This window comes from Heptranchias perlo, chromosome 10 (assembly GCF_035084215.1).
Source record: "Heptranchias perlo isolate sHepPer1 chromosome 10, sHepPer1.hap1, whole genome shotgun sequence".
Lineage (NCBI taxonomy): Eukaryota > Metazoa > Chordata > Chondrichthyes > Hexanchiformes > Hexanchidae > Heptranchias > Heptranchias perlo.
Window position 1 is genome coordinate 53196713 of NC_090334.1, and position 26473 is coordinate 53223185.

A 26473-nucleotide genomic window follows, 5' to 3' on the forward strand; every position below is an offset into this window, starting at 1 on the left:
TTAATAATCTTAAAGCCAACCATAGAACAAGACAAGGTTTGAATAACTGAGTGTAGTATTTTATTAGTTCAGTTTGAATACTTTTGATCTTTCCCAGTTGAAAGGGTAATATTCACCTTCAAGACATGGTAATGTGGGAAATCCCCATCTCATCCATCTGTTTGAGAAAAACAATTAAAATGAAGTTAATCATAGAATCATAGAAAGGTTACAGCACGGAAGGAGGCCATTCAGCCCAACAAGTCCGCGCCAGCTCTATGCAAGAGCAATCCAGTTAGTCCCACTCGCCTGCCCTATTCCCCTAGCCCTGCAATTTTTTTCCTTTCAAGTACCTATCCAGTTCCCTTTTGAAGGCCATGATTGAATCTGCCTCCACCACCCCCTCAGGCAGTGCATTCCAGATCCTAACCACTCGCTGTGTAAAAAAGTTTTTCCTCATGTCACCTTTGGTTCTTTTGCCAATCACCTTAAATCTATGTCCTCTGGTTCTTGACCCTTCCGCCAATGGGAACAGTTTCTCTGTATCTACTCTGCCTAGACCCTTCATGATTCTGAATACCTCTATCAAATCTCCTCGCAACCATCTCTGTTCCAAGGAGAACAACCCCAGCTTCTCCAGTCTATCCAAATAACTAAAGTCCCTCATCCATGGAATCATTCTAGTAAATCTCTTTTGCACCCTCTCTAAGGCCTTCACATCTTTCCTAAAGTGCAGTGCCCAGAACTGGACACAATACTCCAGTTGTGGCCGAACCAGTGTTTTATAAAGGTTCATCATAACTTCCACACTTTTGTACTCTATGCCTCTATTTATAAAGCCCAGGATCCCATATACTTTTTTAACCACTTTCTCAACCTACCCTGCCACCTTCAACGATTTGTGCACATATACCCCCAGATCTCTCTGTTCCTGTACCCCTTTTAGAATTGTGCCCTCTCGTTTATATTGTCTCTCCTCGTTCTTCCTACCGAAATGCATCACTTCGCTTTTCTCGGCGTTAAATTTCATCTGCCACGTGTCCGCCCATGACACCAGCCTGTCTATATCCTCTTCAAGTCTATCACTATCCTCCTCACTGTTTACTACCCTTCCAAGTTTTGTGTCATCTGCAAATTTTGAAATTGTTCCCTGTACACCTAAGTGCAAGTCATTAATATATATCAAGAAAAGCAGTGGTCCCAGCACCGACCCCTGGGGAACACCACTGTACACCTCCCTCCAGTCTGAAAAACAACCGTTCACCGCTACTCTCTGTTTCCTGTCCCTTAGCCAATTCTGTATCCATGTTGCTACTGCCCCCTTTAATCTATGGGTCACAATTTTGATGATAAGCCTACCATGTGGCACTTTATCTTACTCACTATCTCTTTTGTCATCCAGGGAGCTCTGCCCTACCTTTCTGCCTCGTGGGAATGTGCCTAGACTGTACCCGAACCATTTCCTCTTTAAAGGCCACCCACTGTTCAGTTACAGTTTTGCCTGCAAATCTTTGATTCCAATTTACACGGGCCAGATCTGTTCTCATCACATTGAAATTGGCCTTCCTCCAATTGAGTATTTTTATTTTAGAGTTGTCCGTGTCCTTTTCCATAGCTATTCTAAACCTTATGATACTATGATCGCTGTTCCCTAAATGCTCCCCCACTGACACTTGCTCCACTTGGCCCACCTCATTCCCTAGACCAAGTCCAGCAATGCCTCCTTCCTCGTTGGGTTGGAAAGGTACTGGTTAAGAAAGTTATCCTGAACACATTTCAAAAATTCTTCCCCCTCTTTGCCTCTTATATTATTATTGTTATCCCAGTCTATATTAGGATAGTTGAAGTCCCCAGTCATCACTACTCTATAGCTTTTCCACCTCTGTAATTTCCCTGCAAATTTGCTCCTCTATATCCTTCCCACTAGTTGGCGGCCTATAGAATATACCCAGTAGTGTAATGGCACCTCTTTTATTTCTTAACTCTAAACAAATAGATTCTTTCCTTGACCCCTCCAGGACATCCTCTCTCTCTCCAGAACACCTTGTATCCAGGAATATTTAGTACCCAATCCTGTCTTTTTTTGAGCCAGGTCTCTGTTATTGCCACGACATCCCATTCCCATGTGGCTATTTGCACCTGCAGCTCACCAACCTTGTTTACCACGCTTCGTGCATTTACACCAATGCACTGCAAACCAGTCATAGACTTTCTTGTACTCTCTCAGTCTGATCCCACCTAATACTGTACTATTACTTGCTTTAGTGCTATTTTTCTCCCCCTATCCTTTGTGCCCCTTGTTTCTCCTTTCCAATGCTACATCCTGGTGCCCATCCCCCTGCCAAATTAGTTTAATCCCCCCCCCCCCCCAACACCACTAGCGAACCTCCCCACGAGGACATTGGTCCCAGCTCCGTTGAGGTGCAACCCGTCCGGCCTGTACAAGTCCCACCTCCCCCAGAACTGGTCCCAATGCCCCAGGAATCTAAAGCCCTCCCTCCTGCACCATCTCTCCAGCCACACATTCATCTGCTCTATCCTCCTATTTCTACACTCACTAGCGCGTGGCACCGGGAGTAATCCGGAGATTACTACCTTTGAGGTCCTGCTTCTTAATCTCTTTCCTAACTCCTTAAAATCTGCCTGCAGGACCTCATCCCTCTTTCTACCTATGTCATTCTATGGACCACAACCTCTGGCTGTTAATGGTTTGCAAGCTTTTACAAATCAGTATCAATTAACATCACTAACACTCCAGGAAAATTTGAACACATTGCCATTAGTTCACCATAGCAGAGTTCCAACCCCAGGGTTATGCAACAAACTAATTTGTGTTTAATTTCAAATAAATGTTTTCTATCATTTTTTTCCTTGTTCTGTCCTGAATGCACCTTTGGCTTTCTTTGATCTCCTGTCTGCAAGAACGGATGTGGAGATGCCGGTGATGGACTGGGGTTGACAATTGTAAACAATTTTACAACACCAAGTTATAGTCCAGCAATTTTATTTTAAATTCACAAGCTTTCGGAGACTTCCTCCTTCCTCAGGCAAAACATTTGCCTGAGGAAGGAGGAAGTCTCCGAAAGCTTGTGAATTTAAAATAAAATTGCTGGACTATAACTTGGTGTTGTAAAATTGTTTACAATTGCAAGAACGGAGATGGTGTAGGAACAAGAAATGGGCCACATTGTTAACATGTACAGTTATTTAAATGAAAGTGCAATTCCTGTGCACATGTGGGATCTAATTTATATGTGGTAAATGTTACAGTTACAAGTGCAGCTGTTTTGTAAGTATCATGCTGCAGTTTTTCTAATGTTTCTCAGCCTGATCTCCTCATGTCCTGGCACTGAAAATTTGCAGCCCTTCTGATTTACTCTTGCCGTAACTTGAGTGGGAGTCTGCCAGGAGGGCAAGAATTTAGGCCAGGACTTGACTGTGTCGGGTCCTGGCCCTGTGCAGGAATTCCCACGGTGCTTTGTAAGATGCCGAGCCTCTGGCTGTCACTTATAAGCCAACAACATAAGAGGGGGTGGGAACTCTGAATGTCGGAACTCCATGTCCCTGGCCTCAAAATTGGCAGAAGGATCGGCAGCCAATATGCCTGGTGAGACCAGGCCACTGAATGCCAGAAGTGGGGCTTACCTGGGGTTCCAGGTTGGAATTGTGATTTGAACCCCTGAAGAAGAACTAGAATTTTCAAAAAATATTTAAATACAGCCACTTTCTCTCTCTATCTTACTTTCAATCTTTAAAACCCACCTGTTTGGTCAAGTTTTTGGTCATCTCTCTTAATATCTCTTTCTGATTAAGCCTCTGTGAAGCACCTTGGGACGTTTTTCTATATTAGAGTCATAGAGTCATAGAGTTATACAGCACGGATAGAGGCCCTTCGGCCCATCGTGTCCGCGCCGGCCATCAGCCCTGTCTACTCTAATCCCATATTCCAGCATTTGGTCCGTCGCCTTGTATGCTATGGCATTTCAAGTGCTCATCCAAATGCTTCTTGAATGTTGTGAGGGTTCCTGCCTCCACAACCCTTTCAGGCAGTGAGTTCCAGACTCCAACCACCCTCTGGGTGAAAAAGTTCTTTCTCAAATCCCCTCTAAACCTCCCGCCTTTTACCTTGAATCTATGTCCCCTTGTTAAAGAACCCTCAACGAAGGGAAAAAGCTCCTTAGTATCCATCCTATCTGTGCCCCTCATAATTTTGTACAGCTCAATCATGTCCCCCCTCAGCTTCCTCTGCTCCAAGGAAAACAAACCCAATCTTCCCAGTCTCTCTTCATAGTTGAAGCGCTCCAGCCCTGGTAACATCCTGGTGAATCTCCTCTGTACCCTCTCCAAAGCGATCACATCCTTCCTGTAGTGTGGCGACCAGAACTGCACACAGTACTCCAGCTGTGGCCTAACCAGTGTCTTATACAGCTCCATCATAACCTCCTTGCTCTTATATTCTATGCCTCGACTAATAAAGGCAAGTATCCCATATGCCTTCTTTACCACCTTATCTACCTGTTCCGCCGCCTTCAGGGATCTGTGAACTTGCACACCAAGATCCCTCTGACCCTCTGTCTTGCCTAGGGTCCTCCCATTCATTGTGTATTCCCTTGCCTTGTTAGTCCCTCCAAAGTGCATCACCTCGCACTTTTCCGGGTTAAATTCCATTTGCCACTGTTCCGCCCATCTGACCAACCCATCTATATCGTCCTGCAGACTGAGGCTATCCTCCTCGCTATTTACCACCCTACCAATTTTTGTATCATCAGCGAACTTACTAATCATACCTTTTACATTCATATCCAAGTCATTAATGTAGACCACAAACAGCAAGGGACCCAGCACCGATCCCAGTGGTACCCCACTGGCCACAGGCTTCCAGTCACAAAAACAACCTTCGACCATCACCCTCTGCCTTCTGCCACTAAGCCAGTTTTGTATCCAAAGTGCCAAGGCACCCTGGATTCCATGGGCTCGTACCTTCTTGACCAGTCTCCTGTGGGGGACTTTATCGAAGGCCTTACTGAAATCCATGTATACCACATCCACTGCGTTACCCTCATCCACACGCCTAGTCACCCCCTCAAAAAATTCAATCAAATTAGTCAGACATGATCTTCCCTTGACAAAGCCATGTTGACTATCCCTGATTAATCCTTGCTTCTCCAAGTGGAGACTAATTTTGTCCTTCAGAATTTTTTCCAATAATTTTCCTACCACTGATGTTAGGCTCACTGGCCTGTAGTTCCCTGGTTTTTCCCTACTCCCCTTCTTGAATAATGGTATTACATTAGCGGCACTATATAAATGCAAGTTTGGCTAGTGCCCATGTCAGTCACATTAAGCTCCTTGCCTCAGCAGAGTCACATAGGTATTTGTGTTTCTTCTTTTTTTATAGGGCTCCACTGCTAGTTTCCAACATTTCTGCAGTTTTGATGACATATTCCTTTGCGCTTCTTGCTCAGTAGCCCTGGGATGCTCCTTCCCTACCCCCGTAGCTTTCCCATACAGCAGGGCAAATTGTGCAGAAAATGGATTGCTAAGACAAATGAGAGAGGTAAAACGAGAAGAGGGTGAAAGAGGAAGAGGAAAAGGGAAAGTAAAAAAAGGAAGAGCAGAGAAAGAGAAGTGAAAAAATTATAAACAGGTTCTTTTTGAATGCACTTGTGATGTGACTACACATAGTGACTACAGCAAATCCTTCTCCAATATTATTTCATCACCATATCCAAATGAACCTTTTCTTTTGAAAACAAAATGAACACTACTTCTTGCAACATCTTCTAGTTCAGTCCAATCTTGAGCTGACAGAATTTTGACAATGGCAGCTCACTATTCAGATGCAGCAAAACTCCTTGCATTTTGATTTGTCATAATTTCACCAAAACTTCCCCTGTTGTGAAATGGGAAACAAAACAAAAAAGCAAAAAGTTAGAAAAAATAACTCATGAGAAGAGGAACTGTGCAAACAAATTACACAGGTTAAACTTTCTCTAAATACAGCTTTTTCATAAATTCATACAGACCTCCTTCCCTCCTCTTCACAAACTGCATTATACGTTACTTGTCTGATAAATGAAAATATGTAAATTTTGAAAGCAGAAAACTTACTGCACTGGTATCTTGCAAACGCCTGTATTGTACTTTGTCATGGGTTTATCCCTTTTAAATCCAATCAACTGTCTATATAACAGTAACTACACTTCAAAATTAATTTATTGGTTAGGAATCATTTTGTAATGTACTGAGGACATGAAAGGTGTTCTATAAATGCAAATTCTTTCTCTTCTTTCTTATCAGCCTTCTGCTGTGCTCAGTCCTGACGTTACTGTGTGTCTGCTACTCCCCCTTGTGACTACCTTTATTAAATGTCTTTCTCAAAATAGAATCGAGATACCAGCAACCAACAGCATTGCCTGGCTGCACTGAATCATTCCATGTCATGGAGTGGATACAAATGATCACAGTGGGCCTATATACAGGAAGCATAGGGGAGGTAGCTACATCATTGTGTAAATTTTAAAAACGCTGCTGTCAAGAATGAGTACTGAGTGTTTCTCAGTTACTGTAATTGCAGATGATACTACAGACACCGGGTATGAAGCGAAGGGTGGAGGGGGAAAGACGAGTACATTTATCAAGAGTTTTAACAGCCTACTTTCCTTGTAGTCCCTAAGGTAGATTAGGAATTGTTCTGAAGACTCTGTAGGAGCAGGCCTCCTTTTTATTTTTAGGCATGTGAGAAGATGCAGGTCTGTCTGATTCAATCTCTTCAAAGTTTTTTTTCCAGTCTTTTCTATTGGATGTCCTCCTGGAATCAGATCTTGCACAAGAGAAAAGTCACAAAGTACTGCAGTTAGTGGAGATCTTGAAACCACTGTACATTATTGGAAAAACAAAACTCAAGTACTCAAACAAACATTGGTCCAAAAATGTACAAAAACAGTAATGTTGCATTGCTTTTGCAATGAGATATTCAATAGGCTGCTATCTTGCCATCCATCGGACGTGGGGGACCCAATGGAGGGCTCTCTACGCGGGAGTCCTCCCATGCACCATTGGGGATCTGGGTGGAGAGTGTTGCACGGAACAGCACTGACAAATAGGGTTTTAAGTCACTTTACGGACTCCCAGGCCGCCTGTGACTTCTGCGGCCTGGACGAGTCCATGTTTCATATATACATGGAGTGTGAGAGATTGCAGCTCCTCTTCCATTATTTCAAGGGGCTGCTCCTCAACTTTTGGCTGCACTTCAGTCCTACACTCCTGGGGGTAAATTTTAATGTCGAGCGGGGAAGAGAGCGGGGCGGGGGATTTCTGGATGGGAAACCTGGAAGCATGGGTTTCCCAGACATCCTTGCGATTTTAACATAAGGACATCTTTCAATTTTTTTCAGTAGGTTTCCCGCCCAACAGCCTGGTTGACAGGCTGGCTGTCAGTCAGACGGTAGAACATGCCAGCAGGTAAATCTTAGATTGGTTGGGGGTGGGGGTGGGGGTCAGTCACCGGGGGAGGGGGCGGTCATGGCAGGGGCGGTCATTGGGGGATGGCTCATGGGGGGGTCAGTCATCGGGGGAGGAGTCGGTCATGGGGGAGAGGTCAGTCATCGGGGGGGGGGGGGTCGGACATGGGGGTCGATGGTCAAAGAGGGAGTCGGTTACCGGAGGGGGTCGGAGATTGTGGGGGGATGGTTGGAGATTGGGGGGGGGGGGCGGAGATCGTGGGGGGTGGGGGACGGTCAATCGCGTGTGTTGGATCGCTGCAGGTAAACTTGTTGGGCCTGGAGGAAACACTCCTGCTGCTCCTGGCCCACAAGCAGAGCAATAAAGGCACTTACCTGTTGATCCGGGCCTTCTCGCCTCCTCTTACATTGCGTGAATCAGAAGGCCCGAGAATCCTGGCCCCCAGGAGTTAAAAATAAAAATGCTGTCAAAATGGAGGCCCGCAATCTCCTCAACAGGTTTCATTGACTGGCCAGCCTCCTGAGAGTGGGTTGGTCGCCCGCCCCTTGACCTACCTCCGTTAAAACCGGAAGTGGGTGGGTTGTTGGTGGGCTGGGGTCGGATTTTATGTTTTTACAATTTTTTCCTTCCCACCCACCCCCAACCCACCCGCTCATAGTGTTAAAATTTACCCCTGATCTTTGGCCACCCGGTGCGGAGGGGGGCAGGAAAGTTGGAGAGCCTCCTTGTGGGTCTGCTCCTGGGCCGGGCCAAGGTGGTCATCCACAGGTCCAGGTTGGACGTGGCCTGTGGTGGTGGTCGCTTTGGCTGCTTGCCTCTCTTCTGGGATCTTGTCTGCGCCCGGATGGCCCCGGAGAAGGAGCATGTGGTGTCCGCTGGTACTCTTAAGGCCTTCTGCAACCGGTGGGCACCACAGGGACTAGGGACTGGTGTGTGTAGTTGACATCGGCCACAACATTATGATTTAATTTGATAAGTTTCCTTTTTCTTTGGCATGATTTTGGTGTTTATTGTTTGTGCCCTTCTAAAAAGGGGGCACTTTTATTAGATTTCTTTTATTTTGGGTTGATGAAACTGGGGAAACCCTGTGTCTCCTTTCAGGTTTCTTAAAAAAGAGATGTGCAGTTGGAGAAAAATTGCTGATTGCCACTAGGGGATGCTCTTATATAGTGCAGGAAGGGCAGGTCAGTGCGTTAACTGAACAGGCATCCTGAATTTTTCCCCCCGCCATTTTCAAGGGCTCTTTGGTGCCATATTTGGTCAAATGCTGCCTTGATGTTAAGGGCAACTACTCCCACCTCTCCTCTGGCATTCAGCTCTTGTGTCCATGCCAAATGGTTCTGGTGAACTGAAACTGAGTATTGATAAGCAGGTGATCGGTGAGTAGGTGTCACTTGATGGCACTATTGATGACTTCTTCCATTACTTTACTGATGATTGGGAGGAGGCTGATAGGGCGGTAATTGGTTAGGTTAGATTTGTCCTCTTTTTGTGGATAAGACATATTTGGGCAATTTTCCACATTGTCAGACAGATGCCAGTGTCATAGCCGCACTATGACACTATAAACAGCTTATCTAGCAAATCGACTAGTTCTGGTGCGTTGGTCATCAATGTGTCCAGTGCACTAAGCCATTCCTAATGTCACACAGAGTGAACTGAATTGACTGGGCTTTGGCATCTACGATGGTGATGACCCCAGGAGGAGGCTGGGTAGGATCTTCCACTTGACACTTTTAACTACATTAGGATCTGCCTCAGAATATTTTGGTAAAATTTCATTCTTTCTTTAAAATTGAGTAACAGGGTGAGTAGAAAGTCAGTAAAAAGCATTGTCCTTGTGCCTGGTGAACAGTTGGCACATTCTCATGCAGGACATGCTTGTGTCAATATGTTAGTGTCGGCAGTTACTAAGCTTTATCTCAGAAATTTCATTGATATGTGAACATCTTATATGGATTTGTGTTAGGAGAATTAAGCAGCTAACAAGACTAATTTTTACTACACACTTTTAATAGATTTACTTCATGGTGTCAAATAGGTCCTTGGGAATGTACTGTACTCCTGCATTAAAATCTGACCCCGGAATAATGTGAGTTAAAAACAAATCCCTTGAGGATATTTGCCAATGGTGTTAAGAAATGCAATAAACGGCAGATGGCGCTGTCCTCTAGTAAGTGGACGTTTCTATCACACTTGAATTAAACTCATTAAAAATCTCTGGTGTTGCTGAATCATATGGAACTGTGTGTCAAAGTACAAAATGACACCTTTAAGAATGATGTCTTACATTATGTTCACTCAAAATCTGTTTTTATAGTCATTCTAAATTTTTGAGTTTGTACAGTCTTTTCTTCTTTCCAGTGTTCTATCCCTAACATTCAGTGATTGCCCCAATAGGAATCTGTGTTTTTCTGTAACTTTGCTGATAATTTTTTGTTGGTCATCCGGGTGTCTGACATGTGAGGAAACCCATCGCGACGCTTAAGAGTCTCTGAACCAAACAACTGACAAATATACGCAGGTAGATGTTGTCCAGGTCTTGCTGCATGCGGGCTCGGACTGCTTCATTTTCTGAGGGGTTGCGAATGGAACTGAACACTGTGCAATCATCAGCGAACATCCCCATTTCTGACCTTATGATGAAGGGAAGGTCATTGATGAAGCAGCTGAAGATGGTTGGGCCTAGGACACTGCCCCGAGGAACTCCTGCAGCAATGTCCTGGGGCTGAGATGATTGGCCTCCAACAACCACTACCATCTTCCTTTGTGCTAGGTATGACTCCAGCCACTGGAGAGTTTTCCCCCTCATTCCCATTGACTTCAATTTTACTAGGGCTCCTTGGTGGCACACTCGGTCAAATGCTGCCTTGATGTCAAGGGCAGTCGCAGTGACAGTCACTCTCACCTCACCTCTGGAATTCAGCTCTTTTGTCCATGTTTGGACCAAGGCTGTAATGAGGTCTGGAGCCGAGTGGTCCTGGCGGAACCCAAACTGAGCATCGGTGAGCAGGTTATTGGTGAGTAAGTGCCGCTTGATAGCACTGTCGACGACACCTTCCATCACTTTGCTGATGATTGAGAGTAGACTGATGGGGCGGTAATTGGCCGGATTGGATTTGTCCTGCTTTTTGTGGACAGGACATACCTGGGCAATTTTCCACATTGTCGGGTAGATGCCAGTGTTGTAGCTGTACTGGAACAGCTTGGCTAGAGGCGCAGCTAGTTCTGGAGCACAAGTCTTCAGCACTACAGCCGGGATGTTGTCGGGGCCCATAGCCTTTGCTGTATCCAGTGCACTCAGCCGTTTCTTGATATCACGTGGAGTGAATCGAATTGGCCGAAGACTGGCTTCCTTGATGGTGGGGATATCGGGAGGAGGCTGAGATGGATCATCCACTCGGCACTTCTGGCTGAAGATGGTTGCAAACGCTTGTATCAGCATCACACTCTCTCACTTTTCTCTCCCTCACATCAAAATGTGGTTGGTGCAATTATTTGCAGAGATTAGAGATTATTACTTGGGATTTTTTTTATCTTGGTAACTTCATGATATGTGAATAAGACTAGAAACCACCCACAGACAGATCAGGGAAGTTCCTTCCTTCAAATTCTCATGTAACAGCTGGGTAGATAACTATTTAATCCGAGTAGCTAAATTCTCGTTTTGACTTAGAAAGAAAGCCCCTGCATTTATATAGAAACATAGAAAATAGGAGCAGGAGTAGGCCACTCGGCCCTTCGAGCCTGCTCCTCCATTCAATAGGATCATGGCTGATCCTCTATCTCAATACCATATTCCCCCTCTCTACCCATGCCCCTTGATGACTTTTGTGTCTAGAAATCTATCTAGTTCCTTCTTAAATATATTCAGTGACTTGGCCTCCACAGCCTTCTGTGGTAGAGAATTCCACAGGTTCACCACCCTCTGAGTGAAGAAATTTCTCCTCATCTCAGTCCTCAATGTCCTACCCCGTATCCTGAGACTGTGACCCCTCGTTCTGGACCCCCCAGCCAGGGGAAACATCCTCCCTGCATCCAGTCTGTCTAGCCCTGTCAGAATTTTATATGTTTCAATGAGATCCCCTCTCATTCTTCTAAACTCGAGTGAATACAGGCCGAGTCGACCCATCTCTCCTCATACGACAGTCCTGTCATCCCAGGAATCTGGAATATATGGTACTCATCATGATCTTATGACCTCCCAAAGTGCTTCACAGCTAATGAAGTACTTTTGAAGTGTAGTCACTGTTGTGATGTAGAGAAACATTGTTTCTCTACATCACAACAGTGACTACACTTCAAAAGGCTGCCAATTTGTACATAGCAAGGTCCCACAAACAGCAGTGAGATTAATGAACAGATAATCTGTTTTTGGTGGTGTTGGTTGAGGGATAAATGTTTGCCAGGATACCGGGAGAACTCCACTGCTCTTCTTCAAATAGTTCCATAGAACCTTTTATGTCCGCCTGAGACAGCAGATGGAGCCTCGGTTTAGTGAGGCAGAAATTGCTTGCAAAATAACAGTGAGCTCAACATCGCTCTCCACTGTTAGTGGCGAAATGGAGGAGCAAGTTTCAGCGTTCGCACATGTGCAGTGAAATGCAGAAATCCGGAAATTGCTCCTACTGGTTCGCCGGTAATATGACAGCTGTGGATTAAAGGTATATCGCATGCTGCAATCAGGAAAATCATTGAAAATGCGCCAACTTGCTCATCTGCCCAGCTGGAAAGTAACTAATATCGCCACAAAACACAAAGTACGCTTAAAAATACCAGGTCTAAACTAAGTTTTAACAGCACGGTAAGTCTTAATGACTGCCAAACAATTCAAAATTAACTTTCAAAAATGTGAAGTCTCATTACTCCTTATTTCAATAGAATTTGGTCATTAAAAAAACATTTTTCTAAAAATTATTTTTTTAAAAAAATGTTCCCTTCTGTCTCTTTTATTTAATTCGATTATTTCTTACCTTCTCTTTTTTTCACTGTAGCTGTTTTTACAATGATTTTAAAGTTGTACCTTTTACATCCTGGTTTTCACCTTCCACACCTGCAGAAAGTTTTGCAGCTTGTCAAAAGTGCTGCGATCTGATTGGTCGAGGGGAGAGCGTGCCCCTCTCCTTTCTCCCAGGGTCATAGCTTCACTTGAACTGACGCCGGGCTCTTCTCCGCTTCCTATTCGAGGATGTGCCCGAAGAAAAGTTAGTGGGTTATAAATCTAAGGAGCGGCGAGCAGTGTTGGTTCACCGCTCCGAGCAATTTCTGCCACAGCATCTCATCTGAAAGATGGCACATCTGACTGTGCAGCACTCCCTTAGTGGGGCACTGGAGTGTCAGCCTAGATTATGTGCTCAAGTCTCTTGAGTACATAATGAGCCATGACTCACACAACTCTTAATTGTCTAGATTAATCCTCAATCTAAAAGTATTTAGTTTGTGTTGTTACATATTTAATACATTAAATCTGGCATTTTATTGAAAATTAATGGTAAGCACTTGCAGCATCTGTAAGGAGGCCTGTGTCACACCCACCAGCTGCTATTTTCCGGAGAGAGTCGATGGGCAGAGCGATGCTGGCGGGCTGCGGCCACTGGGCGGTGCCAGGAGCCGATTTCTGAAATGTTTTTGTCTCTCTTCAGTAAGTTCACTTTTAAACTTCATGTTGTGGTTTGTACTTTAAACTCTCACATTTTCTGTTCGTTACCGATAAATTCTTCTTCCCTTCAGATTTCCCCCAGCCCCGACCGACGCCTGAATCAGCTCAGACCTTTACCCCCATCTTTCCTTGACCTTCTCTCCATCAATCTTCATCTTTTACAGTTTTATTAAATCGTTAGTTTATCCCAGATTGAGCCAAATGTCCGTTCACACCGTCCTCCTCCTCCTCCTCCACCCCATTCCCAGCCCTGACCGGGACATTCGAGCTCCAGTCTCCAGGGCCCTCCTTTGTGCTCCCCCAGTACCTCGATGTCCCTCAGCCTCCTCCTCCTCCCCGAGCCCCAACTCGCGGGACGATCCAGGTCGGGTCTCTTGCACTTATTTGGTCTCTCCCCAACTGTTTTTCCATAAATAACTATTTAATTTTACCCCCCCCCCCTTTTATACATACGTCAATATTCATTTAATCATTTATAAAAAATCCATTCATAAATACGTAAGATTGAGTTGTGGACCTTCCCAGAGGAATAATGTGACAGATTCCTTGTGCTTCCAGTTAGAGCCGACTGGCACATGACATGCATTCACCTTGTGCACTGTTAATTCAAAATGTATTTGGGATTAACCCCTAGATGTTGACATGTGCTCGGAAATGACTGTGTAAAAGAGTAGCATAAATGCAATCATTGCAAATACTGAAAATGGAGCTGCATAAATAAAAGTATAAATACAAGTATGAATAAAAGTATACAAAAGTCACACATCCTGTAATAACAACCACAGATGTAATTATCCTCTGCACTAAATATTCCAAACAAGACTATGCTCTCCTTGACAGAGGGGATTGTTTGTTCTGGTATCACTGGAGCAACGGGTGCTCCTCTTATCAGTCCAGACAAAAGAATCCCAAACAAGACCTTTATTACAGTTTTGAATTCTTTAAATCCAGGGCCTGGCAATATTTTCTATAAAAACAATGCAATCTCCCTAAACCCCACAACAATTTGATCCTAGATATTAACTCAGTGATCCTTGGATGTTGATTCAAACTGCATTTTAGTTTAACATTTGCTAACATTTCTACAATAAATGCTGCCTTGTTTGAAAAAAACCCATTGTGATGAGAGTTAAGGTACGTGTTACAGAGAATATTCCAGATTTTCTGTAGTTTATCAAATAGTTAATATCCGAAGAGGATGGGGAAAAAAAATCATCATTTATGCACATTAGGCACAACATGTTTCAGAAAATGCAATTATGGAAGCTTTTCAATTTTTAATGCAAATCAATCTGATGCTATAAAGAGGCATCACCCCCATCTTGTAGAAACAGTCAGAGGCATCACCCCCATCTTGTAGAAACAGTCAGAGGCATCACCCCCACCTTGTAGAAACAGTCAGAGGCACCATCCCCATCTTGTAGAAACAGTCAGAGGTACCACCCCCACCTTGTAGAAACAGTCAGAGGTACCACCCCCACCTTGTAGAAACAGTCAGAGGCATCACCCCCATCTTGTAGAAACAGTCAGAGGCATCACCCCCACCTTGTAGAAACAGTCAGAGGCACCATCCCCACCTTGTAGAAACAGTCAGAGGTACCACCCCCACCTTGTAGAAACAGTCAGAGGTACCACCCCCACCTTGTAGAAACAGTCAGAGGCACCACCCCCACCTTGTAGAAACAGTCAGAGGTACCACCCCCACCTTGTAGAAACAGTCAGAGGCACCCCCACCTTGTAGAAACAGTCAGAGGTACCACCCCCACCTTGTAGAAACAGTCAGAGGTACCACCCCCACCTTGTAGAAACAGTCAGAGGTACCACCCCCACCTTGTAGAAACAGTCAGAGGCATCACCCCCACCTTGTAGAAACAGTCAGAGGCACCACCCCCACCTTGTAGAAACAGTCAGAGGTACCACCCCCACCTTGTAGAAACAGTCAGAGGTACCACCCCCACCTTGTAGAAACAGTCAGAGGTACCACCCCCACCTTGTAGAAACAGTCAGAGGTACCACCCCCACCTTGTAGAAACAGTCAGAGGTACCACCCCCACCTTGTAGAAACAGTCAGAGGTACCACCCCCACCTTGTAGAAACAGTCAGAGGTACCACCCCCACCTTGTAGAAACAGTCAGAGGTACCACCCCCACCTTGTAGAAACAGTCAGAGGTACCACCCCCACCTTGTAGAAACAGTCAGAGGTACCACCCCCACCTTGTAGAAACAGTCAGAGGTACCACCCCCACCTTGTAGAAACAGTCAGAGGTACCACCCCCACCTTGTAGAAACAGTCAGAGGTACCACCCCCACCTTGTAGAAACAGTCAGAGGCACCCCCACCTTGTAGAAACAGTCAGAGGCACCACCCCCACCTTGTAGAAACAGTCAGAGGTACCACCCCCACCTTGTAGAAACAGTCAGAGGTACCACCCCCACCTTGTAGAAACAGTCAGAGGTACCACTCCCACCTTGTAGAAACAGTTAGAGGTACCACCCCCACCTTGTAGAAACAGTCAGAGGTACCACCCCCACCTTGTAGAAACAGTCAGAGGTACCACCCCCACCTTGTAGAAACAGTCAGAGGTACCACCCCCACCTTGTAGAAACAGTCAGAGGTACCACCCCCACCTTGTAGAAACAGTCAGAGGCATCACCCCCACCTTGTAGAAACAGTCAGAGGCACCACCCCCACCTTGTAGAAACAGTCAGAGGCATCACCCCCACCTTGTAGAAACAGTCAGAGGCATCACCCCCACCTTGTAGAAACAGTCAGAGGCATCACCCCCACCTTGTAGAAACAGTCAGAGGCACCATCCCCACCTTGTAGAAACAGTCAGAGGCATCACCCCCACCTTGTAGAAACAGTCAGAGGCATCACCCCCACCTTGTAGAAACAGTCAGAGGCACCACCCCCACCTTGTAGAAACAGTCAGAGGTACCACCCCCACCTTGTAGAAACAGTCAGAGGTACCACCCCCACCTTGTAGAAACAGTCAGAGGTACCACCCCCACCTTGTAGAAACAGTCAGAGGTACCACCCCCACCTTGTAGAAACAGTCAGAGGTACCACCCCCACCTTGTAGAAACAGTCAGAGGTACCACCCCCACCTTGTAGAAACAGTCAGAGGTACCACCCCCACCTTGTAGAAACAGTCAGAGGTACCACCCCCACCTTGTAGAAACAGTCAGAGGTACCACCCCCACCTTGTAGAAACAGTCAGAGGCACCCCCACCTTGTAGAAACAGTCAGAGGCACCACCCCCACCTTGTAGAAACAGTCAGAGGTACCACCCCCACCTTGTAGAAACAGTCAGAGGTACCACCCCCACCTTGTAGAAACAGTCAGAGGTACCACTCCCACCTTGTAGAAACAGTTAGAGGTACCACCCCCACCTTGTAGAAACAGTCAGAGGTACCACCCCCACCTTGTAGAAACAGTCAGAGGTACCACCCCCACCTTGTAGAAACAGTCAGAGGTACCACCCCCACCTTGTAGAAACAGTCAGAGGTACCACCCCCACCTTGTAGAAACAGTCAGAGGCATCACCCCCACCTTGTAGAAACAGTCAGAGGCACCACCCCCACCTTGTAGAAACAGTCAGAGGCATCACCCCCACCTTGTAGAAACAGTCAGAGGCATCACCCCCACCTTGTAGAAACAGTCAGAGGCATCACCCCCACCTTGTAGAAACAGTCAGAGGCACCATCCCCACCTTGTAGAAACAGTCAGAGGCATCACCCCCACCTTGTAGAAACAGTCAGAGGCATCACCCCCACCTTGTAGAAACAGTCAGAGGCACCACCCCCATCTTGTAGAAACAATCAGAGGCATCACCCCCACCTTGTAGAAACAGTCAGAGGCACCCCCACCTTGTAGAAACAGTCAGAGGCACCACCCCCACTCTCACAAGGCCAACCTAGAAATTTTATCCTGTGGTCAGCACCCAGCATATTTCGGTCCCAGCGAAGTTTGCAGTCATTCCGATTGGCTCCTGCCAAAGCTAAGGAGGGAGCCCATCAGAACGGCTAAGGAATTATGGCCCCAAAAGAATATCCCTGAATGGCAAAGTTGGGATTTAAATCCTATCTACAACTGGGGGATTTTAGAAAATTCTGATGGAATTCTATGTGATAAAAAAAATCTCTCCTCTGTTCTAAAGAAGTGCCCTGAAATGTGATCCAGCCAGCGGCAGAGTGGGATCTGGTCAGCGGCAGAGTGGGACCTAGTCAGCGGTAGAGCCAGATTATTGTTGTGCTGCTTCTAAAGAATCAACAATAAGCAAATGTCTTTTCCTATCCTTTCTCCTGCCAGCAAAATCCCTTAAGGTGGCAAATCAGCTATTGCTATGCAAGCAGACCAGCTCCCACTGCAACAGTACATCTGGCACTTAATGGAACTGTACACATGTGTGTGCATACACTGACCTACACCGGTGTGACCCAAGAGCAGAAATGGGACAGTAAAGTTTAGGAACCAGAACAGAATACCAGATTATTGCAGCTCATTTTAAACATGGTTTGATACAAATCATAATTAATATTGCTCTTGCTCATCATTTGTCAGTGATATGCTGTGTGAAAGCAAGTTCATATTTGAATAATTATTCACATCTGGCCATTAAAAGATTCACTTGGCACTTTAAGTTTTAAACTACTCTTTATCGAAGTATTCTGACAAAAGGTTGGTACGACACACACTGATAGCTCCAGCAGTCTGTGCTGTCTTTGAAGAAACTTTCAGTCTCTTATTGCAGTGAGTTACAGAGACACTTGTAAACTATGAAAATGAATTGCTTGTTCATAGGCACCACGGATATCAAATGACTTGGCTCAACCTTTGAAATAGTACAGTAGGACCACAATAACCTCCCAATAGATAGACACTGCAAGGTATGCACGACTGTCAGTGCCTTTCATGTGTGTAATTGGAGAACACCCAGTGCTATCTAAACATATAACCTTCACCACATTGACAGAAAGTATCATTCAGGTCAAATAACTTATTTTCAACTGATTAAAAAATTTCTATTTGCTCCTTATGATCGCTGGACAATTTGGTAATAAACTGTAAGGTTCCATTTTTCACTTCAGTAGCTTGCGCTTATGAATTTGGGCTGATTTTTGTAGGGAGTTAGACAGCCTGCGGGGGCGGGGAAGGGAACAACTCTGACAAGATTGAATTACAACTTCAGTGTCACTTCTGGGGTTGGTGTGTTAGGGTAGGAATTAACACAAAATGAATTGCAGATACACACAATGTTTAGAATGCTTATCAAACTGTGTAATGTCACCTATATATATATAAAGATGGTGTTAACCTAGATCAGATTTGTTCATAATCTCAATGTCTGAGGCACTGAGACACATGTACAGTGGTTCCTGTGAAACACAGAAATCATTAGTTGTTGAACAAAACTGAGATATTCAATATGCATTTAATAACAGAAGCTGTACCTTTAGAAAATGCCCTGTGTTATTCACCTAGTGGTACTTCTGGGATTAATACACCAAAGAATTAATGTATGGCAGGAAGGAATACATTCATAACACTTTATTAATAATTTCATATTTTCATTCTATGTTGTGACTGTTTGGTATGCCATTTTAACAGCTAGAAGATATAATTTTGATCACAAAAGTTCAGAGTTAGATTGCAACTGACCATATACTTGGAAGCAAACAGCAACATTCTTTCTCAAGCAAGAAAGCATTTTTAACAACAATAACTTGCATTTATATAGTGCCTTTAACGTAGTAAAACATCCTAAGGGTCAAGGGATGTGGTGGTGAGGTACAGCTGGGTGTCGTCAACATACATGAGGAACCTGACGTCGTGTTTTTGGATGATGTTGCCGAGGAGCAGCATGTAGATGAGAAATAGGAGGGGGCCAAGGATAGATCCTTGGGGGACTGCAGAGGTAACGGTGCGGGAGTGGGAAGAAAGGCCATTGCAGGTGATTCTCTGGCTACAACTGGATAGAATGGAACCAGGCGAGTGCAGTTCCACCCAGCTGGATGATGGAGGAGAGGCGTTGGAGAAGGATGGTGTGGTCAACCGTGTCAAAGGCTGCAGACAGGTCGAGAAGGATGACGAGGGATAGTTTACCACGGTCACATTCACATATAATGTCATTTGTGACATTGATAAGGGCCATTTCAGTACTGTGGTGGGGCGGAAACTTGATTGGAGGGATTCAAACACGGAATTGCTGGAAAGATGGACACGGATTTTGGAGGTGACAACACGTTCAAGGACTTTGGAGAGGAATGGCATGTTGGAGATAGGGCGGTAGTTTGCAAGGGCAGAGGGGTCAAGGGTGAGTTTTTTTAGGAGGAGGGTGATGACGGCAGGTTTGAAAGGGAGGGGGACAGTACCTGAGGGGAGGGAACCGTTAACAATATCAGCTAACATGGTGGCCAGGAAGGGAACTTGGGTGGTCAGCAGTATGGTGGGAATAGGGTCGAAGGAGCAGGAGGTGGGACTCATGGTCAAGCTCGGAAAGGGGGCATGAGGGAAGATAAGGGAGAATCTCTAGAAAGATGCGAGTTCAGGGCTAAGGCAGGGGGAAACCTTAGGGGAAGTTTGACTTGGTGGGCTTGGGGAAGGAGAGGAGCTCATGGACTTCTTTGTCAATCTTATTGACAAAGAAGTCCATGAGCTCCTCTCACTTGTTCTAAACGTAATTGTTTGGAAATCTTTTATTCTTTCCTTCACTGCCCCACCCACCTTTTCTGATGGCTGTAAATCATACTGGAGAAGAGCACCAGCTGTCTCCTGGTACCTTTGACAAGTGCCCATAATTCATGGATGGGCCCATGCAATGAGGGTCAGCAGGATATTTAAATTTCGCAACCAAGCTCGATTCTGTCTTCACCTGAATCCACATACATGCACTTACCAGCAGGGGTCACTAGATAGCAATGAGGAACAGTAACAATCGGGAACCTTACTGATCTTCATTGTTCCCCCTCCTTAGCCCAGGGGTGCTGAGGCAATAGTTGGTGCCCATGTCACTGGCCTGGCTGAGATTAACTAACTGAGACTGGGGATCAAACCTGGCATCTTCATAGATCAGTATAGTTTATTTGCCAACTGACAGTACGTTTACCAGCTGATCCATCAGAAGCATGCTAAACATGGTACTTAACTGCAGAAAAGATAAAACCAATCATCAAGTTAGTGATAATGCAATCACTTTCATATCTGGAGACATTCTGAAACAGGTTTCAAAAAACACCCATATGTTCCGTTCACGTATCCCCCTGAGCTCGCTGATCTACTTTGGCTCCTGGTCTACCAATGCCTCAATTAAAAAAATTCTCTTCCTCGTGTTCAAATCCCTCCATGGCCTCGACCCTCTCTATCTCTGTAACCTCCTCCAGCCCTACAACCCTCCGAGAACTCTGCAGTCCTCCAACTCTGGCCACATGCATCCCCCACTCCCTTCGCCCCACCATTGGCGGCCATGCCTTCAGCCATCTAGGCCCTAAGCTCTGGAATTCCCTCCCTAAACCCCTCCTCCCCTCTCCCCTCTTTTAAGACGCTCCTTAAAACCTACCTCTTTGACCAGGCTTTTAGTCACCCGTCCTAGTATCTCCTCCTTTAGCCAAAAACCCTTACATCTGCAATACTCCCAATTGATGGGTCTTTCTCACTTGAGGAAGAATGCTATGTTATACTTATGTCTAGACATAAAGCAGGGTTGGGAAAATTTTACTTGTCAACAATCCAGGGGTAAGAATATTTCCACCTTAGAGGAGATGAAAAACAGAGCGCCATCTCCAACTCTCTACAGTTTCTCTTTTTTTTGGTGCATCTGATCCTTTGATAGCTGTTATGGCTCTTCCCTTTCACATCAGCTCTCCATCTGTTCAAAGATGTATTTTATTCCTTTTTTGGTTAAACTGAAGTATTGCTTCTTAGTGAGTCAAAGTTAATTGGAGGTGGGTTCGAAGAGATTCCTCGTTGCCAAGTGGTGAGTAACTTTTAAAATATTTATCCATTGTGGGTTAACCACACCAGTTTAATTTCATGTTTTCATTTCTTTATCTTTTAATCTTCTATGCAAAATGAAGAGTGAGTTGATTATGATGCTCTGCCCTCCTCCTTTCTCCCAAGAAATTGGAACCGTGAAACAAACATAAGAAATAAAATGGAAAGAAAAATGTGGTTCACAAATAGCATGGGATAAACACACATCCTGCCAAACTAATTAGAACCAAAATTAAAATGTTATGATGGCTGTCAGTTTGTAATAAGGATATAAAATTATTCTAACCTTTACAATGCCAGGTTTATTTTCCATTTTTTGTAATGGAGATAATTTCTCCCATTTTTTGTGCAAATAGCTTGGTGCTCAGTGATTCATAGGGTCAGAGTTTAGTCTGCATAGTTCATACCCATAATTGGCTAGATGACTTGCTGCTTACGGTCATAGTTTCTAAATGACTGTGCCTGTCTACAGATCTGAAACTAAATGAATCGAGATATTTGCGAGCATTTATAAAATTTATGTATTTAATAAAACATTATTTATAATAGCAACTTACATTTAGCTAGCGCCTTTAATGTAGAAGGATATCCCAAGGCGCTTCAGAGACTTTGTTACAGATGCGAAACAATTTTAAAATGCTGTGTGCTTCTCCGCCAAAGCACATTCCAAATAGCAAAACTCCCTGACCAAACAGAAATTAAACTCTGAATAACCTGAAGCTTTGCATTCCAATCTCCAGAGTTTTACATTGAGTTACAATGAGTCCAGAGCACAGAAACAGACCATTCGGCCCAACTGGTCCATGCCAGCGTTTATGCTCTATACAAGCCTCCTCCCTTCCTATTTCATCTATTCCTATCAGCATATTTTTCTATTCCTTTCTCCTTCATGTGCTGATCTAGCTTAAAGGCATCTATGCTATTTGCCTCAACTAGAAGTTTCTCCTAAATTCCCTATTGGATTAATTAGTGACTATCTTATATTGATGACCTCTAATTTTGGACTCCCCCACAAGTGAAAACATTTTCTCTATGTCCATCCTATCAAACCCTTTCATTATCTTAAAGATCTCTATCAGGTAACCCCTCAGCCTTCTCTTTTCTAGAGAAAAGAGCCCCAGCCTGTTTAGTCTTTCCTGATAAGTATATCCTCTCAGTTCTGGTATCATCCTTGTAAAACTATTTTGTACCTTCTCCAATGCCTCTATATCCTTTTTATAATATGGAGACCCAGACTGTGCACAGTACTCCAAGTGTGGTCTAACCAAAACAAAACAGAGTTTTCATAAGCAGGAATTAAACCTAATGCTTTCTTTTGGCAATTAGATTTTCTTACCTTAATGGAACAGAGCACCTAAAACACAACTCCATTTTAGAAGCGGAATAATACGTTATAGATTACATGCTATAATACCCCTGTCACTATAAAACAGCACATCATTTGATTTACAATGAGCAACACCACAGGAGATTCACTAATATACATGTATAATTTTGGCATCTTTGTGAGTTTAAAATACTAACAATGTTCTTTTTGAGGCTTGTGCCTCTCTGGAAAGCCTAAGGCTGGAGTCTGCAGGTCTTGCCGGAGCCAATATTGTCAGCTGAAGAGATTCAAGAAGGTAGCAGGTTATAATTCCCAGCAAGTATCTGTTCCTGTCTGTCCCATTTTTTAGGATTGACAACAAGACTGGCCATTCACAGAGTTGCCAGGATTTTGTGTTTGTAACAGCCACCCCGCCTCTCCTCCTGTGTATTGATAGAAAATAACTGAGGATGACCCCCCTCCCCCACCCACCAAGGGAAACCAGTTTTAGAGCAGTGAATGCAACTGGTTCGTTTTTTTGTGTGTGAAAAACTTTTTAAACAAGATAAAGCAAAAACATTTTCTGAAGTAACTTTCCTGAAAAAAAATATGGTTATTATATTCAAGGGCTTGCTTATTTAACAAATAAAGCATGTTACATGTATGGCAAATTAAACTTTGCACTTTGAAATTTGGCATTGTTTATTTTCTATATTTTCTAATGTATTCTAGTTATAATCTGCAGATTTTTTTTCTCTATTTGTATCTCAGAAAGAGCTCAAAACAACCAACAAAATTATTAACATAAACAGCGATTAATATAAACAGCCATTTCCTGCTGGCTTCTTCTGGGGATTGACAGAAGCTGCCAATCTACAGTAAAAGTACCCTTTGCAATATGAATGAGCTGTGAACTGATCTCAGGATGTGCCTATTTACAACCATTACATTTTGTGGACTTAAAAGGACAAACCACATTAAACACAGCTCCACTTTAGTAGCAGAATACTACGTTGCATGTTACATGGTATAGCATTCTTGCCCTAAAACAATGTATCCTCTGACACAAAACAAAAAAGAGTTGCATTTATATAGCCCCTTTTATAACCTTAGCACGTCCCACTGCGCTTCACAACCAATAAAGTACTTTTTGAAGTGTAGTCACCGTTGTAATGTAGGAAACGCGGCAGCCAATTTGTGCACAATAAGCTCCCACAAACAACAATTAAATAAATGTCCAGATCATGTGTTTTAGGTGTTGTTTGAGGGATAAATATTGGCCAGGATACTGGGAGAATTCCCCTGCTCTTCTTCAAATAGTGCCGTGGATCTTTTACGTCCACCTGAGAGGGCAGACGGGGCCTCGTTTAACATCTCAGCTGAAAAACGGCACCTGCAAACCGTGAGTAATGGCACTGGAGATTCACTAAATGTATTAGAACAACCAATCTGAAGTAAAAAAATGTCTTGTTTTATGCAGCTATGACTATAAGAAGTCAAATCATTGCTGTTAGTTGTGGCACAGACTGCAGTCTAATATAGCTTTTACCCCATGAGTGAAACGTGACACAAAACAAACTTATGATCTTCTGTTTGTGTGGTATGATGGCCTTCTTGTGGTGTTAAGGCCTTCCTCAGGGTGGAATAGAAACTGAAGAAAAGTGCTGGCTATGCACTGCACTACTTTCGCAGCATGCTAATTTAATAGCAAGTATCGAGTTCATTTTAAAAATTAATGGCTTTTAGGGGAAAAGCCATTTTCTTTTCTCCTGACTTTACTCTGCTTCTCTCCACTCATGAAGACATATGCTGGGATACAGTTCCACAGGTGGTAAGAGTCTTCTGGCACATCAACTGAGTAACCGTCCTTCAAGTATGAGTGTCAGCAGGATGTTTTGATGATGGAATCAGCATAGTTGAGCTTTGGTTGAGGCTCATATCAAAGACATATTTTATATTGTCAAAACGGCTACAAATCAAAACTGGAGCAGTAGAGAACATGTAAATCAAATACAAGGAAAGCAAGTCAGTAAATTTCCAATGCGGAACCACTAAGGATGTCTGAAAACAGCAAATCAAGCACGAGAAGACAGTAAAAGTGAAGGGGACCAGCAACTTGCATTTATATAGCATCCGTAATGTAGAAAAATATCCCCAGGCGCTTCACAGAGGCGTAATCAAAAATAATGGGCGCTGAGCCAAAGAAAAAGATATTAGGAGGGGCGACCAAAGGTTTGGTCAAAGGGATGGGTTTTAAGCAGAGCCTTTAGGGTGAGAGGGAGGTGGAGAGGTTTAAGGAGGGAATTCCAGTGCATGGAATCATAGCAATAAATGGTGGGGAAAAGGGAGGGCGATACACAGAGGCCAGAGTTGAATGCATGGAGAGTTTGGGAAGGGGATAGAATGGGAGCAGGTTATAGACATAGGGAGGGATAAGATAATGAAAGGATTTAAGCAAAAGGATGAGAATTTTAAAGTTCAGATGTTGGAGGACCAGGAGCCAATGTTGGTCAGCAAAGACAGGAGTCATGGGTGCGTGGGACTGGTGTGGACAGCAGAGTTTTGGATGAACTGAAGTTTATGGAGGGATGGGAGGCTAGCCAGGAGAGCATTGGAATGGTCAAGAGAGGCATGGGTGAGGGTTTCAGCAGAAGATGGGTTGAGGTAGGGCAGAGGCAGACGATGTTACGGAGGTGGAAGTAGGTGGTCTTTGTGACGGAGAGGATACAGGTTCGGAAGCTCAGCTCGGGGCCAAATAGAATGCCGAGGTCTGGTTGAGCCCAAGGCAGTAGCTGGGGAGGGGAGTGGAGTTGGTGGCAAGGGTATGGAGTTTGTGGTGGGGCCAAAGATGATAGCTTTGGTTTTCCCAATGTTTAACTGGAGGAAATTGCGGTTCATTGAAGACCGGATGTCAGTCAAGAGGTTTGCCAACACAAAGGCAGCGGAGGGGTCAAGTGAGGTGATGGAGAGGTAGAGTGTACATATGGAAGCTGATCCCATGTCTGCAAATGATGTTGCCAAGATGCACCATGTAGATGAGGAAGAGGAGGTGGCCAAGGATAGAGCTTTGTGGGACTCGAGACAATGGTTTGGGGGTGGGGGGCGGGTGAGTGATGAGAGAAGCCATTGATGGAGATACTCTGGCCATGATTGGATAGGTAAGAGTGGAACCAAACGAGGATAGACCCAATGAGCTGGCCAACAAAGGAGAGATGTTGGAGGAGGATGGTGTGGTTGACTGTGTCAAAGGTTGCACAGAAGATGAGGAAGGTTAATGCACCACGGTCACAGTCGCAGAGGTGACACTTGTGACTTTGGTTAGAGCCATTTTGGCGCTGACAGGAGTAAAAACCTGGTCGGAGAGATTCAGACTTAGAGTTGGAGGAAAGATGGGCAGAGATTTGGGAGGTGGCAGCACGTTTACGGACTTTGGAGAAGAATGAGGTTGAATGTGGGGCAATAGTTTACACGGACAGAAGATTTGGGATTTTTTTTGAGGAGAAGGGTGACGAAAGCAGTTTTGAGAGAGAGGGGGGCAGTACATGAGAGGGAACCATTTACAATATCAGCTAACATGAGAGCCAGGAAATCAAATTGCTTCAAAAAGAGCTACCATCATGAATTTCACTCATCTAAAAAATATCAGTAAAGGTAACTTTTATAACTTGAAGAGCCCATAGAAAAATGAAACATTTTCAAAAATTAGACAACATGCTTGTTCTTACTTATGATGTTACTTGTAGTGCTATAAATCCCTGAATTTTTGGAGAGGCGTAAGTCTGGATAGGGAGCCTAAGGATCATTTGGAGTATGTGCCTGGACGTTCCATTCTTAATTTCGATTTTTGCTGTGGCCAAAAGGTGTCCTCATGGCACATGTGTGATCTGGGAAGCCAATGGAGTGTGTGTGTGCCATATTAGTGCACCATGTTTCTTATGGCCCATGTGGCTTCAGCTGCTTTTACTATTGCTATTGCAACCACAGCCTCTCCATTATGCCTCTCCCAAACTGCGCCCCACCAATACTAAATGACCCCATGAACCCTGTTAGTGCTGCCTCACTAAGGACGTCCC